Source organism: Excalfactoria chinensis, chromosome Z (genome assembly GCF_039878825.1).
Source record: "Excalfactoria chinensis isolate bCotChi1 chromosome Z, bCotChi1.hap2, whole genome shotgun sequence".
Taxonomy (NCBI): domain Eukaryota; kingdom Metazoa; phylum Chordata; class Aves; order Galliformes; family Phasianidae; genus Excalfactoria; species Excalfactoria chinensis.
The window spans coordinates 49,359,209-49,373,051 of record NC_092857.1 but is presented as its reverse complement, the minus strand read 5'-3'; the positions used below and the strand labels follow the sequence as shown (position 1 = coordinate 49,373,051).

Below are 13,843 nucleotides of genomic sequence, written 5' to 3'. Positions count from 1 at the left end.
GTGATCAATCCTGCTTCTTTACTCTGCCCTGATGAGGTCACATTTATAATACTGTGTCCCATTTTGGGTACCCCAGTTCAAGAAAGATAGGGATCTCCCAGGAGTCCAGTACGGGGCCACAATGATGATAAAGGGCCTAAAGCATCTTTCATATGAGGAGAGGCTGAGTAATGTGGGTCTGTCCAGCCCGGAGAAAGGAAGACTGAAGGAGGATCTGATTAATGTTTATAAATATCTAAAGCAGGCATGTCCAACCCATGGCCTGCAGACAGCATGCAGCATGGCTCACAATGCAGTCCCCGCAATTTGAAGGTGTTGGTTCTTGCCAGCGTTAGCGGCCCTGGATACCTGCCCATTGCTTAGCAACAACCAAATCATCAGTGCACTATTAAATGTTCTGTCAACTGAAACCAGGGCATGGGGAAGCCAGTGCTGACTCGAAGGTAAAAAAATATTACACATTTTGATACACTGGCTTTACTCAGGGCTCTGAACAGCAAAAAATATGCAGCTGTGATTTCTGTTTTGATAAAGAAATCTGAAAACAAAATCACAGAGTTCTTAGGGTACAACCCCACCGTAGTCAACAGGAACATCCGCAGCCATATCAGGTTGCTCTAAGCCCCCCTCTGGCCTGACCTTGAACGTCTCCAGGGACAGACCTTCTACCACATCTCTGGGCAGCCTGTCTGAGCATCTTATCACCTTCACCATAAAAGACTTTTTCTATATATCCAGTCTAAAACTACCCTCTTTTAGTTTGAAGCCATTTCCCCGTGTTCTGGGGACCTTGCTAAAGAGTCTGTCCCCTTCTTTCTTACAGCCCGTCTTTGATACTGTAAGGTTGCTTTCAGGTCACTTTGGAGCCTCGTCTCTTCTACAGGCCTTTTAGCCACAGCCCTCTCAGTGTACTCTCATAGAAGAGGTGTTCCATCCCTTGGATCATTTTTGTGGCCTTCCTCTGGACACGCTCCAAACAGTCCAGGTCTGTCTAGGCACACTGTTGCCTCATGTCCAGCTCCTCATCCACTAGTACCCCCAAGTCATTTACAGGGCTGTGTTCAATCTTTTAATCCCCAATCTTGTATTGGTAGTAGTGAAGGTTGCCATGACCCACGTCCAAGACCTTGCACTTTGCAGTGCTGAACTTCATGAAGTTCTCCTGGAACCACTGCTTGAGCCTGTCTAGGACTCTCAAGATAGCATTCTGTCCCTTGATCATGTTGCCATGCTGACTGCACCCTACACCCCGAGGTTTCAAGATTACCACACAAAAACCAAAAAATAAAAATAAATAAAAATATTTAGGTGTATGAAAACATACTCAGTTGATATAAACCTGTAAATTTTCAATTGGAATGTATAGCCTTGCAACCCGACATGCAACTAAAAAAATGTCAGCTCATCTTTTTACTGGACTTTCATGATCCGTATCTTAGAGAAAAACATCCTTTGCTCCACAACCATACCTTACTCATGTCCTTGCTTTTTGACAGTACACACATTTTGAACAATTACTGTCAAAAATGAAGTACAGGAAGAGTAAAATTTCATCAAAAATCTCTGATGAATACCTTAAGACCTCACTAAGAACTGCAGCCACTGCCATCAAACTGGATTGGTGTGTCAGGTTCACCAAAACAAGATCAAAATACACCACTAGTCTTATCTTTTTGTTTCTCTTTTTTTGTTGTTTTAATGTTTTAAGAAAAATACTTAAAATGTTTTGTTACTTATATATTATCAGTAGCGTGTATTTTGTGAGGGCTGCTCCAAAAGTAATGCCTCCTATTTTATTATGTTGGCCAGTGGCATCAGAGGAGGACAGAGGTGGTATGACAGCAGAGGCAGAACCTGCCTATCAATATTACATGACATGTTGTTGCTGTGTGACAGATGGCAGCAGAGGGGCAGCCTGCCAAATGGTGTCTGACATGAAGTCCGTATGAAGCAAAAGCAGGTCACTGAATTTCTCCATGCAGAAAAAACTGCACCTACTGATATTCACTGATGCTTGCTAAACATTAATGGAGATCAAATAGTGAATGTGAGCACAACAGAGTGGTGGGTTATGTGTTTCAGTCTTGATGACAGTGAGTCACCTCCTCTGTTTCAGATTTTAATGCATGCAGTATGTAGGCTCTTATTCATCACGGGTGAGAATGCATAGCTAATGGTGGTGACTACATTGGAAATTACGGTTTTGTAGCTGAGATTTGCTTATCAAACAGGGTTATTGTGCTCTTTATATCCGTGGTAGTTTCCATAGAAATAAATAGGAGGCATTACTTTTGGAGCAACCTACCTGTATGTGTCCCAAGACAATTTCTATTTACTACATGCAGCCCAGGCAAGCCAAAAGTTGGACACTCGTGGTCCAAAGGCAGGTAGAAAGCAAACGGATGAGGCCAGACTCTTCTTGCTGGTGTGAAGCAATAAGACAAGGAATAATAGATATACCTTGAACACAGAAAGCTCCATACAAACACACGGAAGAATTTCTTTATGCTAAGGATGGCAGAACACCATAAGAGACTGCCCAGAGAAGTTGCAGAGACACTTCTATGGAGATATTCAAGACCTGTATGAATGTCTACCTATGCAACATATTGTAAAACAGCTACTTTAGCAGGGGCGTTGGGCTTGATTGTTCAAGGTTCTTTCGAATCCCTGCAGTTCTGTGTGAGATTCTCTGTGTAATACCCTGTTTGCTTCAATCTCCTATCAGGCAGCTGTACAGAGCCATAACGTCCCCCATTTGCCTACTCTTCTCCAGACCAAACAGTCCCCTCAGTAAATCCTCATACCTTGTTTTCCAATTTCTTCACCACCTTTGGTGCTCCCCTCTGCACACAGTCAAGCAACTCAATGCTCTTCTTGTGGGGAGGGGTCCAAAACTGAACAAAGCACCCAAGCTTCAGTCTCACCAATGCCATACATAGGACCAGGATGACACTGACATTCTTGGCCATCTGGGCACACTGCTGGCTCACTGATGCTCAGCAGGCTGACAACTGGCACCCTCTACCCTGTTTTCTGACAGTCAACTTTCAAGCCGCCCTTTCCCAAGCCTACAATGCTGAACAGGGCTATTATTATCCAACTGTATTATCTTCTCCCTGTAGCCCAACATCAGACCAAATTTCTCCCCAAAGCCAATAGTACAGTTCTGAGTGTTTATCATTCATTGAAAAGAAACTCAGAAAGCGATATGGTGGTGGCTGCTTCTTTCCTCCTTCATTATACTAACGACAACCTTCTGGATTATTAAACATTCTGCTTAGTTAACTCAGAGTTCATTCAGCCTTCCCAAGGTTGCTTATTTCCCTGGCACTGTACCACATTAAATGTAGATCAGCTCATGGTACTTTACACAGGAAACTAGCCCATAAGAACCACAAGTCCAAGAAGAGAGCCCCTTCCTCACAGCTGATTTTCCAGACTCTTGCACTGCAGGATATAAACCATATAATGTGATTTGATAAAAGGCACTGCCTGAAATTTGTATTTGCTCTAACTCATCTGGATAACTTTTCCTTTGTATGTTCCACATCCTGAACGATGCCTACTGTGATAACTCTTTCTTTTAGATGAGACAAAATGATTCTCACTATAAGGGCAGTCACCCAATAGACATGATTGAAACAGGCATTTGCAACTTCTCAAATATTGTTCTTGCAGTGCAAATTCAGATGCATGACAAATTTTAATACAAACACCTTACAAACACATAACTCTTCAGGAAACATGGAAAAAGCTATCCTACTTTTTCAGTCAGTTTTGCACAGACATCATCATCATCATAACTGGGAACAGTTACAAAGAACACTGCTGAAACGCATTATCTCATTTGAAAATGTATAAATGAACTAAACTTTAATTATGTTTACTTATATTACGGCACACTGGATGTTAGAACAAACTGAGACAGGTTGCGGACATTTAACCTCCAGTGTCCCTGAAAAAAAGATGGTGAAGTGCACAAGAGCAGTAAAAAGCATGCACAAATGCTTGATGTTGGAAATGTGTTTGCACACATAAGACTCAGTCTAATTGAGCTTGTTACAAGAGTAGCTTGTTAGCTTTCTGTGTGTCAAAAGTATCCTTTCCAGAGAGGAAACCAAGCAGCTAATTTTTTTATTTTTTTTTTTTATTCATGAAACCACCATTCTTCAGAACACAGAACCACTGACAGTGATTCTTCAGAAAAAAAGAAAAAGAGAAAAAAAGATGATAGAAACATTTGTATTTCTTTCAAGAATTATTTAAATCCCTCCATGAATTCTTGCCTTACTATTCTCTGGGGCACTTAAAGGGAATTTCACTAAGTGAATCTTTAAATCCGAAATTCCAATTTAATCGAAGAAAAACCATGCATTAAGACATGACCCATCCTGTTGCAGTAACTGGTAACAACCATCTGTTTAAACAGCTAAATCTGTAATGTCTTTATGGACCATGCTGCAGACACAATCCACATAAGCTGATGATATTCTTATTTTAACCTCCAGAGGAAGACAAGGAGGTTAATAAAGTTAATAAAACTGAGATTTCTGATAAGAGTTAAGCATGCAATCCTTCAATTAAATAAAAATTTAAAAAAAAAAAAAATGATTTGAACAAATTACTTATTCTCATATGTCAAATAATTTTCTTAATCAGATTTACTTAACACATTTACTGATGAGGGATTTCCCACTCCCACTTTCAACATTCACCTAGTGCAAAAGTGCAAAAGGCAGAAATGGTCACCAAAAAGTCATTGAATCTTTCTTACAAGCCTTTAATTCTCTACGGTTTCTCAACTGCACATTTCATAGAATCATAGAATGGTTTGGATGGGAAGGGACTGTTAAGATCATCTAGTTCCAGTCCCCCTCCTATAGACAGGGATGCCCCCTTCATTTACTGCAGAGCTGATGTAAGGTCTTCTTGGAGACTTCCCGGCCTGTCTTTGTAAGAGAGCTGCTCTAGCTCCCTGATCATCTTTGTGGCCCTCCTCTGGACCTGCTCCAACAGTTCCATGTCCTTGCGTTGAGGGCTCCAGAACTGGATGCAGTACTCCAGGTGGGGGTCTTGTAATAGCACAGTAAAGGGGCAGAATCACCTCCCTCTGACCTACTGGTCACTTTTCTCTTGATACAAACCAGGATATGATTGGCTTTCTGGGCTGCAAGCACACATTGTTGAATCTTTTCATCACCTGACTCTCCCCAGTCCTTCTCATCAGGGCTGCTCTTAAGACATTCTCCACCCAATCTGTATCTGTGTCTGGGACTGCCTTGACGCAGATGCAGGACCTTGCATTTGGCCTTGTTGAACTTCCTGAGACTGGCATGGACCAAACTCTCAAACCTGTCCAGGTCCTTCTGGATAGCATCCCTTTCCTCTAGCATATCAATTGCAGCACCCTGCTTGGCGCTGTCTGCAGACTTGCCGAGTGTGCACTCACAATCCCACTCCTACAAAGATGTTAAACAGCACCAGTCCCAACATCAACCCCTGAGGAATGCCACTTGTCACCAGTATTCACATGGGCATTGCACAACTGACCACAGCTGAGTGCAACCATCCAGCCAATTCTTTATCCACGGGAGTGGTCCATCAAATCCATTTCTCTCTTACTTTCAACTGCTGACTTCCCTGTACATTTGCAAATTAAGCATTTCCTTTTATCTGCTCAGCTTCAGTTACCACATCTTTTGTATTGCATTGGTAAACAAACATATATATTATGGAAATGATTTTCTCCTTCAGAAAAAGTACACCACTCATAGTGTTTTGTTTTTTGGTGTTTTTTTGGTGTGCGTGTTTTAATTTTTAAACACACAAAAACAAACTCACACCAACAAAAAAAGCAGGTGTGTGCCCTGCTTCCATGCTTTTAGCTTTTTGTCAGTAGAAGGGCACTCCTAAGCTGAATGATTTTCATTGAAACTGGTTACGCTTGTGGCACTTGTCACAACAGTCTGCTGAAGGGACAGGACTTTTTTAAAAAAAAAAAAACAAAAAAAAAACATCTTTTTTCAGTGTTCTGTAGAATTGTCCAGACCTTCACTTTTTTTTTTTAAATTTAGTCACCTTATTTGCTACAGCCCTCCACCTTCTCTGGAACAAGTTTTGTGGGAGCCTATCTTACATTAATGAACATCTCCAAGAAGAACCACTGCTACAGAGTCAGATATTCCCTAAAGGAGATAAAATATAAGAAAAAAAATACATATTCAAAGGCTACATCTTAACAGACCCGGTGGCAATATAGTACACACTAACTTCATTATTTTAAAAATAAAAATAAAAACCCTGCATAAAGTTGTATGACAGATAAGGGAGGCTTTAAGTATTCAAAGACTAAGCAGATTAATACTAAGACCATACTCCTAATTGTTCACATGGTTACCAAAGTAAAACTCATTTATTCAACACCAGCTGAAATATTATTAACACGTTACTTGTCTGAGCATTAAACGCCAAATATTCAATAAGCTTATTCCTGCCTTTATTAACTACTCAGAAAATAATATTCGTAGTACTCCAGGATAGTCTGCTCAGAGAAAAAACAAACAATTTACTATTGCCATTCTTAGTACAAACTGCAGACCATGTAAATATGATAACAATGTGTGTTTCGATATGCTGTAGAAGTATAGAATCAGATTTTCCAGCTTTTCTAAAGAAAAAGTCATGCATAAACAGAGCTGAAGAAAAGCATCAGAGCTGACAAATCAAGTAACAAAATTAAACTATTTAAAAATTGAGGCTGAAAATCTGAATGCCACCCCCTGTGGAACATGCATTATGTGATCTTGTAACTACAACCCCCAATAAACGCCCAACTCATTTATTAGAGGATGGAGAGCTCTGGGGACGATTCAGCATTCTGTCAGAGAAGCTCATCTCCACAATACTATCACACTCATTGCTGTAATGTTACGTCTCCCAGTTTCTAAATGGGCAGTTTCCAGGAACAAATGATTTGTGATTAATACACATTAATAATACTCTGGATCCCATTTCTTCTTCTGTTGAAGAGTACTCTCATAACAGTAAACAATTCACAAACTTTTCATGGGTTGTCTCTATTTAAAAGATAATTGATTTTTCATTAGGCCTTAATTATGGTAATCTATTTTGATGCTAAGTATTAATTTCTTCATGCCTCAGCTCCTTCAGCAAAAATAAATAGCTTCCAAAACCATAATATGAAATAAAGGCTGGAGGCACTAAGATTTTATGATGAAAATTACAAAAGACCTTGTGAAAGGACAGTCTTCAAACCAAGATCTGAACACCATGTAGAAAAATGCTTAACATTATAAGCAATTAAGTAGTTATTCATTGTGTATTTTCATTACTGGCACCTACTGAAACCATAGTTCCAAATGGATTACATTATTGTGAAAGCAGTATTGTAAAGCACATCCTAAATGACATTTTTACTGTAATAGTAGAAAGCTTCATATGATTGTGTCAATACAGAGCTATGTGACAGGAGCACCTCAAAGTACACAACTACTGCTATTGTACAACATTCTGCCAAACAAGAAACGAAGTGCAAGTCTTGGCCCAAGTAGTACTTCTGCCCTCAGCAGAAAAAAAGCATAATGACACCAGCAAGCCTAACGAAATATCCCTGCTGCCCAAGGAGCAAGCTCACAACACAGACATGACTAAGCAACCAGAACTATGTCCTCTCAGCTGATTAATACATTTTGGAGATGAGGAACTCTGACAAACTAGTACCCCTGGCAAGAGAACAGTCACTAAGCCACAGAACAGCAACGGGCCTGAGGAGCTGTCTCCGTGCTTGGCTGTGTCAACTACACGTGTGTAGTGAGCCAGTTAGTAACAAGCTCAGATGTGGGAAAGAAAACTGGAAGCTGAAGTTAAACCATTTGGCACCTTCCATGTAGTGCAGAAAGGCAGTAACGTAAAGGAGATCGGTGACTATAGTCAGAGACTTAAAGTAGAAGATGAAGTACAATTCAATCACTCAGATTAATAACCACGCTGAGCACAAACTTATCAGGAACTTATCATCAGAGAAACACCCTACACAGAGAAAATCTAAACTGCTTCAGACTCACTGCACTTGAAACAAACCTAGCTCTGCACTTGAACTGGTCAAAATAATTAAAATAAAAAAAAAAATTACAGCAGTACCCTGAAATGTGGTTTCATGATATGAGACGATGGAAATCCAAATTACTCGTCACAAGAAGTTGTCCTTAAAGATAAAACAAGTAATTATAGATACTCCCTGCATGTTTAGCACTTAGAAGACTTCCTGTGCGCTGCGCACCATGCACCACCACACATGTACCTCTCAAAAATACCGGTAACCATCCTCTCTTAGAATGCAAAAACAAAGTTGCGAATTCCATTGATTCTCAAAATAAATCTTCTCTAAGACACTGTAATCACCTAATGCAAAAGTAATACAGCGGAAATGCACATATTTACACACGCTGTACTTTAAATCCTTTTACTCCTTAATTAAATGCCAAATAATCAACCATTCCAAGTCTCCCCCTCCTGTGTAAGAGTCCTCCCTGCTCAAGTTTTCTAAATCTGTGTTTAAAAGGCAAGTACTACAAGGCAGCCTCCTTTATCTCCAGATAAGAGGGCGTAAACATTTTACTTTCTGCAGAAGGGAACTTCAGCTCTCCTCTTGCCACTCCTCCTCCCTCCCCTCAGCCAAAGACTCCCCCTTCCTCTTCCAGACCCACTTCCCACACAATGAAGAAAATCCCCCTCCCTGTGAAGCGGTGACCTCATGCAGCTCGCCCACCTCCTTGTAAGGCACAGTGCCGGCCAGCTGCCAGCCCAAGGGCCAACAGGACGGCCCACCTCCCCTAGCAGCAGGCAGGAAGTGGGGTCTCTGCACAGGCACAGCACAGGCCATGGGAAGCCTGCCTGGGGCTGGAGCCTAGGCCCAGCCTGCCCGTTGTCAGCAAACCCTCCTGCACGCTTTGTGAAGCACCAACCCAGGCAGAGAATGCCTTCAGCGAAAGAAATAAAACTGCAGTACCTGCTTGCAGTGCAGCATGCAGTCACTTGCTCTTGCTTCCCTGTGATCAGCCTCCTCCTTACAGTGAAGCACATGTTCACCTGCGCCCCTCCTAAGGAAGGCTGCCCACTTTTCCTTCGTGTCACCCTGCCTTATAATCCTTCCATCCCTTACCCCAGCCTGTGCTCAGTCAAGTGACCTCGAGATTTCAGATGTGCTTAACACAGCACTCCAAACACCAACTGAAGGAGAACATTCCTGAGAGATTCAGTAATGAATGAAGTTGCACTTGTGGGAAAGCAGGAAGGCTCAGGCTGCCCTGAGAAGCTGTGGATGTCCCATCCCTGGAGCTGTTCAAGGTCAGGCTGGATAGCGCCTGATTGAGAAGGTGTCAATCCTGCCTGCATCACAGAGGCTGAAATCAGACAATCTTTGAGGTCCCTTCCAACCCAAATCATTCTATGGTTCTGAGGGTCTTGGTGATAATTAAATCATAAAATCATAGCATCGTTAAGGTCAGAAAAGACCTCTACAACCATCTAGTCCAACTGTCAACTCACGTCCTTCAGAGGCACGTGCATATGTTTCCTGAACACCTCCAGACAGCCACTCCACCACCTTCCTGGGCAGCCTGACCCAATGCATTACTGCTTATTCTGAGAGGCCCTTCCTAATATTCAATCTGAACCTCCCTGATACAACATAAGGCCTTACCAAGCTTTTGGTCAGTCAGAAAGGAACCTTGTATGTATAGGGCTTCATATATACCTTACCCTTATTCTTCTTATTTTTTATATCTTTCCCTTCTAAAAGTACCCCCAAAGCTCAGCTCCTCTAGGGGTAACACTGCACAATTGAACATTCCTAAGTTGCAGCACCACTGACAGTGTGCCATAATAAATCAAAACTGAACTAGTTAAAGGAGGAAACAGGTATTCGTCACACTAACAGTAATCATTACCATAACTCATCCCACAGCACGTGCATCAGTAGCAATCTGTTTTGATTGCAGACGGATTGCACGTATCAACTTCCAGCCTCCTGGCACCTCCCAAAGACTCGCACACACAGCTCACCACACCAGTGATCTCTGCTGGAAAACACACCTTTACCGTGTATGATCTTGTCAGTACACTTAAAATAACACCCATTAAATTCTTCTGGTCTTGAAAATCAAGAGTTTCAGATGTGGCCCATGTTGCAACTAGTTCAAAGATGATGAAAACAAGATAAGGCACAGCATCAGAGTTACTCTGAGGAAGTTTGTTACAGAGCGTGGGAAAGTTATGTCACATCGCTGGGAGGTTCCACTTCCTTTTTCTCCTGTTACAATAACAGAAAACGGGTTGTTGAAAAGAGCAACAAACCCAGAAGTGTCCACATTGGTATGTTCAATGGAAAAGTAGCATCCCTGCATGGAAAAGAACAGGTAATGCCAATCTGCACACTTGAGCTTGTCGCGCCCCCCAAGATGCCAAGCCAGGAGCTGACAAGCTGTATCTGCCTGGAGCGGAAGAACATCACACACACTGCGGCCTTAAGAAGCGCCTGCTGCACCCTCGAGCCCGAACCTGCGAGGAGTTAATAAGCCTCCAGCCCTCGAGGCACCACCGGAGGGGAACAAGGAGAGGTGGGACGGTTCGCTGTGGGACACGGCAGAGCGGCAGTCGCCGACCCTCGGCCCGCGATAGTGACGCCGCCGGGCGCTGCCCTCTTCCTGTCCGCTCCGCCGAGCTCGGACCCCCCGGCCCCGGCAGCAGTCCCTTGGGCGGGGGCGGGGATGGCGCCCGCCGCGCCTCCTGCCTCGCGGGGCGGAGCCGCCGCCGGGCGGGCTGGAACCGGAGCCGCCGCCCCGCGCCGGGCCCGGGGAAGCGGCTGGATGCCGCCGCAGCCCCTTCGGAGAGAAGCGCGAGCGGCGTCCGCCCCGCCCCGCCCGCAGGTGAAGCCCCGCGCCTGGCCGGGCTGGGCCTGGCCTACCCGCTCCGCGTCCCCCTCCCCGCGGCACGGCCGGGCCAGACCGGGCACGAGGTGGGCAGCCGCACCCCGAGGGCCCGGCGCCGCCGGCGAGGCGCGGGCACCGGCGGCGGCGGCGCACACGGCACCCACCTACCTGACAAGCCGAGCCCCTCCGCCACGGCGGGCGTCACAACCCTCGCAGTACCACGTGACACACGGCGGCGAATCAGCTCCCGGCTGGCTTCTCCCGCTCAGCCACTCCTGGCGCTCTCCGCCCCCGGGTGACGCTCGGTGACTGCTGGCCAATCAGCGAGGGAACACGCGCCACAGCTGCCGCCCCTCGGCTCAGAGCGTGAGTTGATTGGCGGAAGGCGGGGAGGGGCGGGACTAGAGCGGCGTCGAGGACTGGGGGTGATGGGTGGGATCCCCCCTCGGCACCGCGGAGGCCGCGCTGCGGGAACGCCCCAGACCTGACCTGGCTGGCGCCGGCGGGTGGGGTGGGGGGGAAGCGGTCCTGGGGAGCGAGGCAGCTTCGAGAAGTGCCTGCTGAAGATAAATAGCGTAAATAAAGATACAGATCATACAACACTGAAAAATTGCGCTCCGCAGCTTGTTGTTGGGCTGGGTTCTCACTAAGCGCGTTTTAATGCTACTTTTAACCTTCGTAATTCTGGCACCTAGGAGCAATCTCAGAAAATAAGCACACGTCTTCTTGTTAGCATCATGTGCTCACAAGCCAGTGTTGCCACGTAGAACATCCACCTGAGAGTGAGGCAGGTGGCTGAGTTCAGGCATTAGGAGCAGAATATTTGCTGGAGAAGACCTTACATGATTTATTCCTACCAGCCTGAAGATATAGTCCTCTGTTTTCACCACCCCAGACTTCTTGTTCTCCACTCAGCGCAATGCGTGAATGACCTGTTCTGCCCCACTCAGGAAGCAGAAAAGCCAAACTGGAGTAAATCCGGTCAGTGTCACTACCTTGAATCTGCTAGCTTGGACAGTGGTAGCACAGAAGTGTGGCTTCAGACCTGGCTGCAAAATACGGAGCACAGTGAGTTCCTGAACAAATGCAGTGGTCTCTGGTACAGCACCTCAGCATCTGCCAGGCAGAGTTCTTCCTGGTCAAAAGCTGGAGCGTTAGCTGGAGCAGTAGTATCTGTCTAGGAAAATTACGTGAAGAACTTGGCGTAGTACCTTGCTTCTGTCTTCACCTCTCACATTATTCATTCTCTGTGAACTCATGCTTTGATTTCTGCTAGCTTTCTAATTACTAGATGATTGTCAGTCATTGTGACCCTAGAATAGATCTAGTCCTTCTAGAGTCATCATGACCCTAGAAATCCCAGGGAGTTTGCTTCCTCAGTAGTAGAACTTTTGTTCTAGTCAGTCAAGCTCTAGGTTTCAGCAGTCGTTTTCTTTTTGTATTTTGATTGTTTTCTGCAGTCTTCTGGTATGTTGCCAGCTCATAGTTCAGTCAGCACATTTTCATCATTTTGAAAGCTTCCTCTCTCCCTTTATCTAGTTTCTTTGTTTATCGCTCATTGCCTAAACTTCCTGAATGCTACATACAAGTTGTCTGGTTTCTGCTGCTGATACTCGTTTTCAAAAACCTTAAAGTTATTCTCAGGAGACAGATACTGTAGTGTTACATTACTTCAAGAATGACAGCAACTTCAAATTATACTACATGCCTGGAAGGGAAATAAAAATGTAGGAAATAGAGAGAGAGAGAAAGTTCCTCATTATCACTCCTTCAAGATGCTAAATTAATGTGGAAGTCACTGCAAAATTCAACATAAAAAAAAAAAAAATCTCACGGCAACAGTCAGAATTCTATTATACACAAGTCAGTAGCACAGAGAAATAGTTACAGATGTAGAATAAAATATTGCAAAGAGATGTCAGTGAGGAATAAAAATAGAAAGAAAAAAATGTCTGGTACTCTCAGGTTTTTGACCAACAAGACTTCTTAATCCCTGAAAACAGCACAGTTATTTTTCCCTGTTAAGTAAGATTTGGTATAGCTCCTTGATGAGTTAGGCATGAATGAATATATTCTTCTGGGAAGGAAGGAAGGAAGGAAGGAAGGAAGGAAGGAAGGAAGGAAGGAAGGAAGGAAGGAAGGAAGGAAGGAAGGAAGGAAGGAAGGAAGGAAGGAAGGAAGGAAGGAAGGAAGGAAGGAAGGAAGGAAGGAAGGAAGGAAGGAAGGAAGGAAGGAAGGAAGGAAGGAAGGAAGGAAGGGAGGAAGGGAGGAAGGGAGGGAGGGAGGGAGGGAGGGAGGGAGGGAGGGAGGGAGGGAGGGAGGTTATTATTGTACTTATTCTCGCTGTATTTACTATTATTATTCTTATAACAAAATACTATAGACAGATTTTAATACCTGCAGACACTGTGGAAAGGCACTGGAGCTTTTGTGTCAGATACAGAGTGCTGTTACTACCACTATTATGAAAATGCATGAAGTTTATTCTGATTCTTCTGTTGCATAACAAGAGAATAGCATCATAAAACCTAGGCATGTTAAAGCAATAAAATGAAGACCAAGTTAGTGCAGAGCAGAGCAGATGAACTTCTTCTTTTCACCTCTGCTATAGGCATTCTACTTGAACAAACCTCTCTCTCTGCCTCAGTATTTCTGTCTGTAAATAGTAACATTAATACTTCCCTGGAGGGATGTTATAAGGCATAGATTATCAATATTTATAAAGCATCTTCAAATTGTTGTATGGAAAAGGTAAACAAATGCAAGCAGTAATGCACAGAATAAGTATATTTGAATTATTTCTGTCACAGGTCATGAAAGTCTGATTTTCATATTCTTTTTAAAGATTGTCATGATTACTTGATATTTTTCTATTCTCTACCCTTCTTTTT

General features: G+C 43.9%; 1 protein-coding gene across 3 annotated transcripts in view; it reads right to left on the bottom strand.

The window, feature by feature from the left end:
- The window catches only part of FER (FER tyrosine kinase), a 159,407-nt gene extending 148,205 nt beyond the window's left edge, over positions 1-11,202 (bottom strand). For 2 of the 3 annotated variants that reach the window (XM_072359817.1, XM_072359819.1), the window contains exon 1: positions 11,121-11,202. The gene's annotated coding sequence lies outside the window, so the exon portion shown is untranslated. The remainder of the gene's footprint in view (positions 1-11,120) is intronic. The other variant, XM_072359818.1, reaches the window with a different exon arrangement.
- Between the last annotated feature and the right edge of the window lie 2,641 nt (positions 11,203-13,843).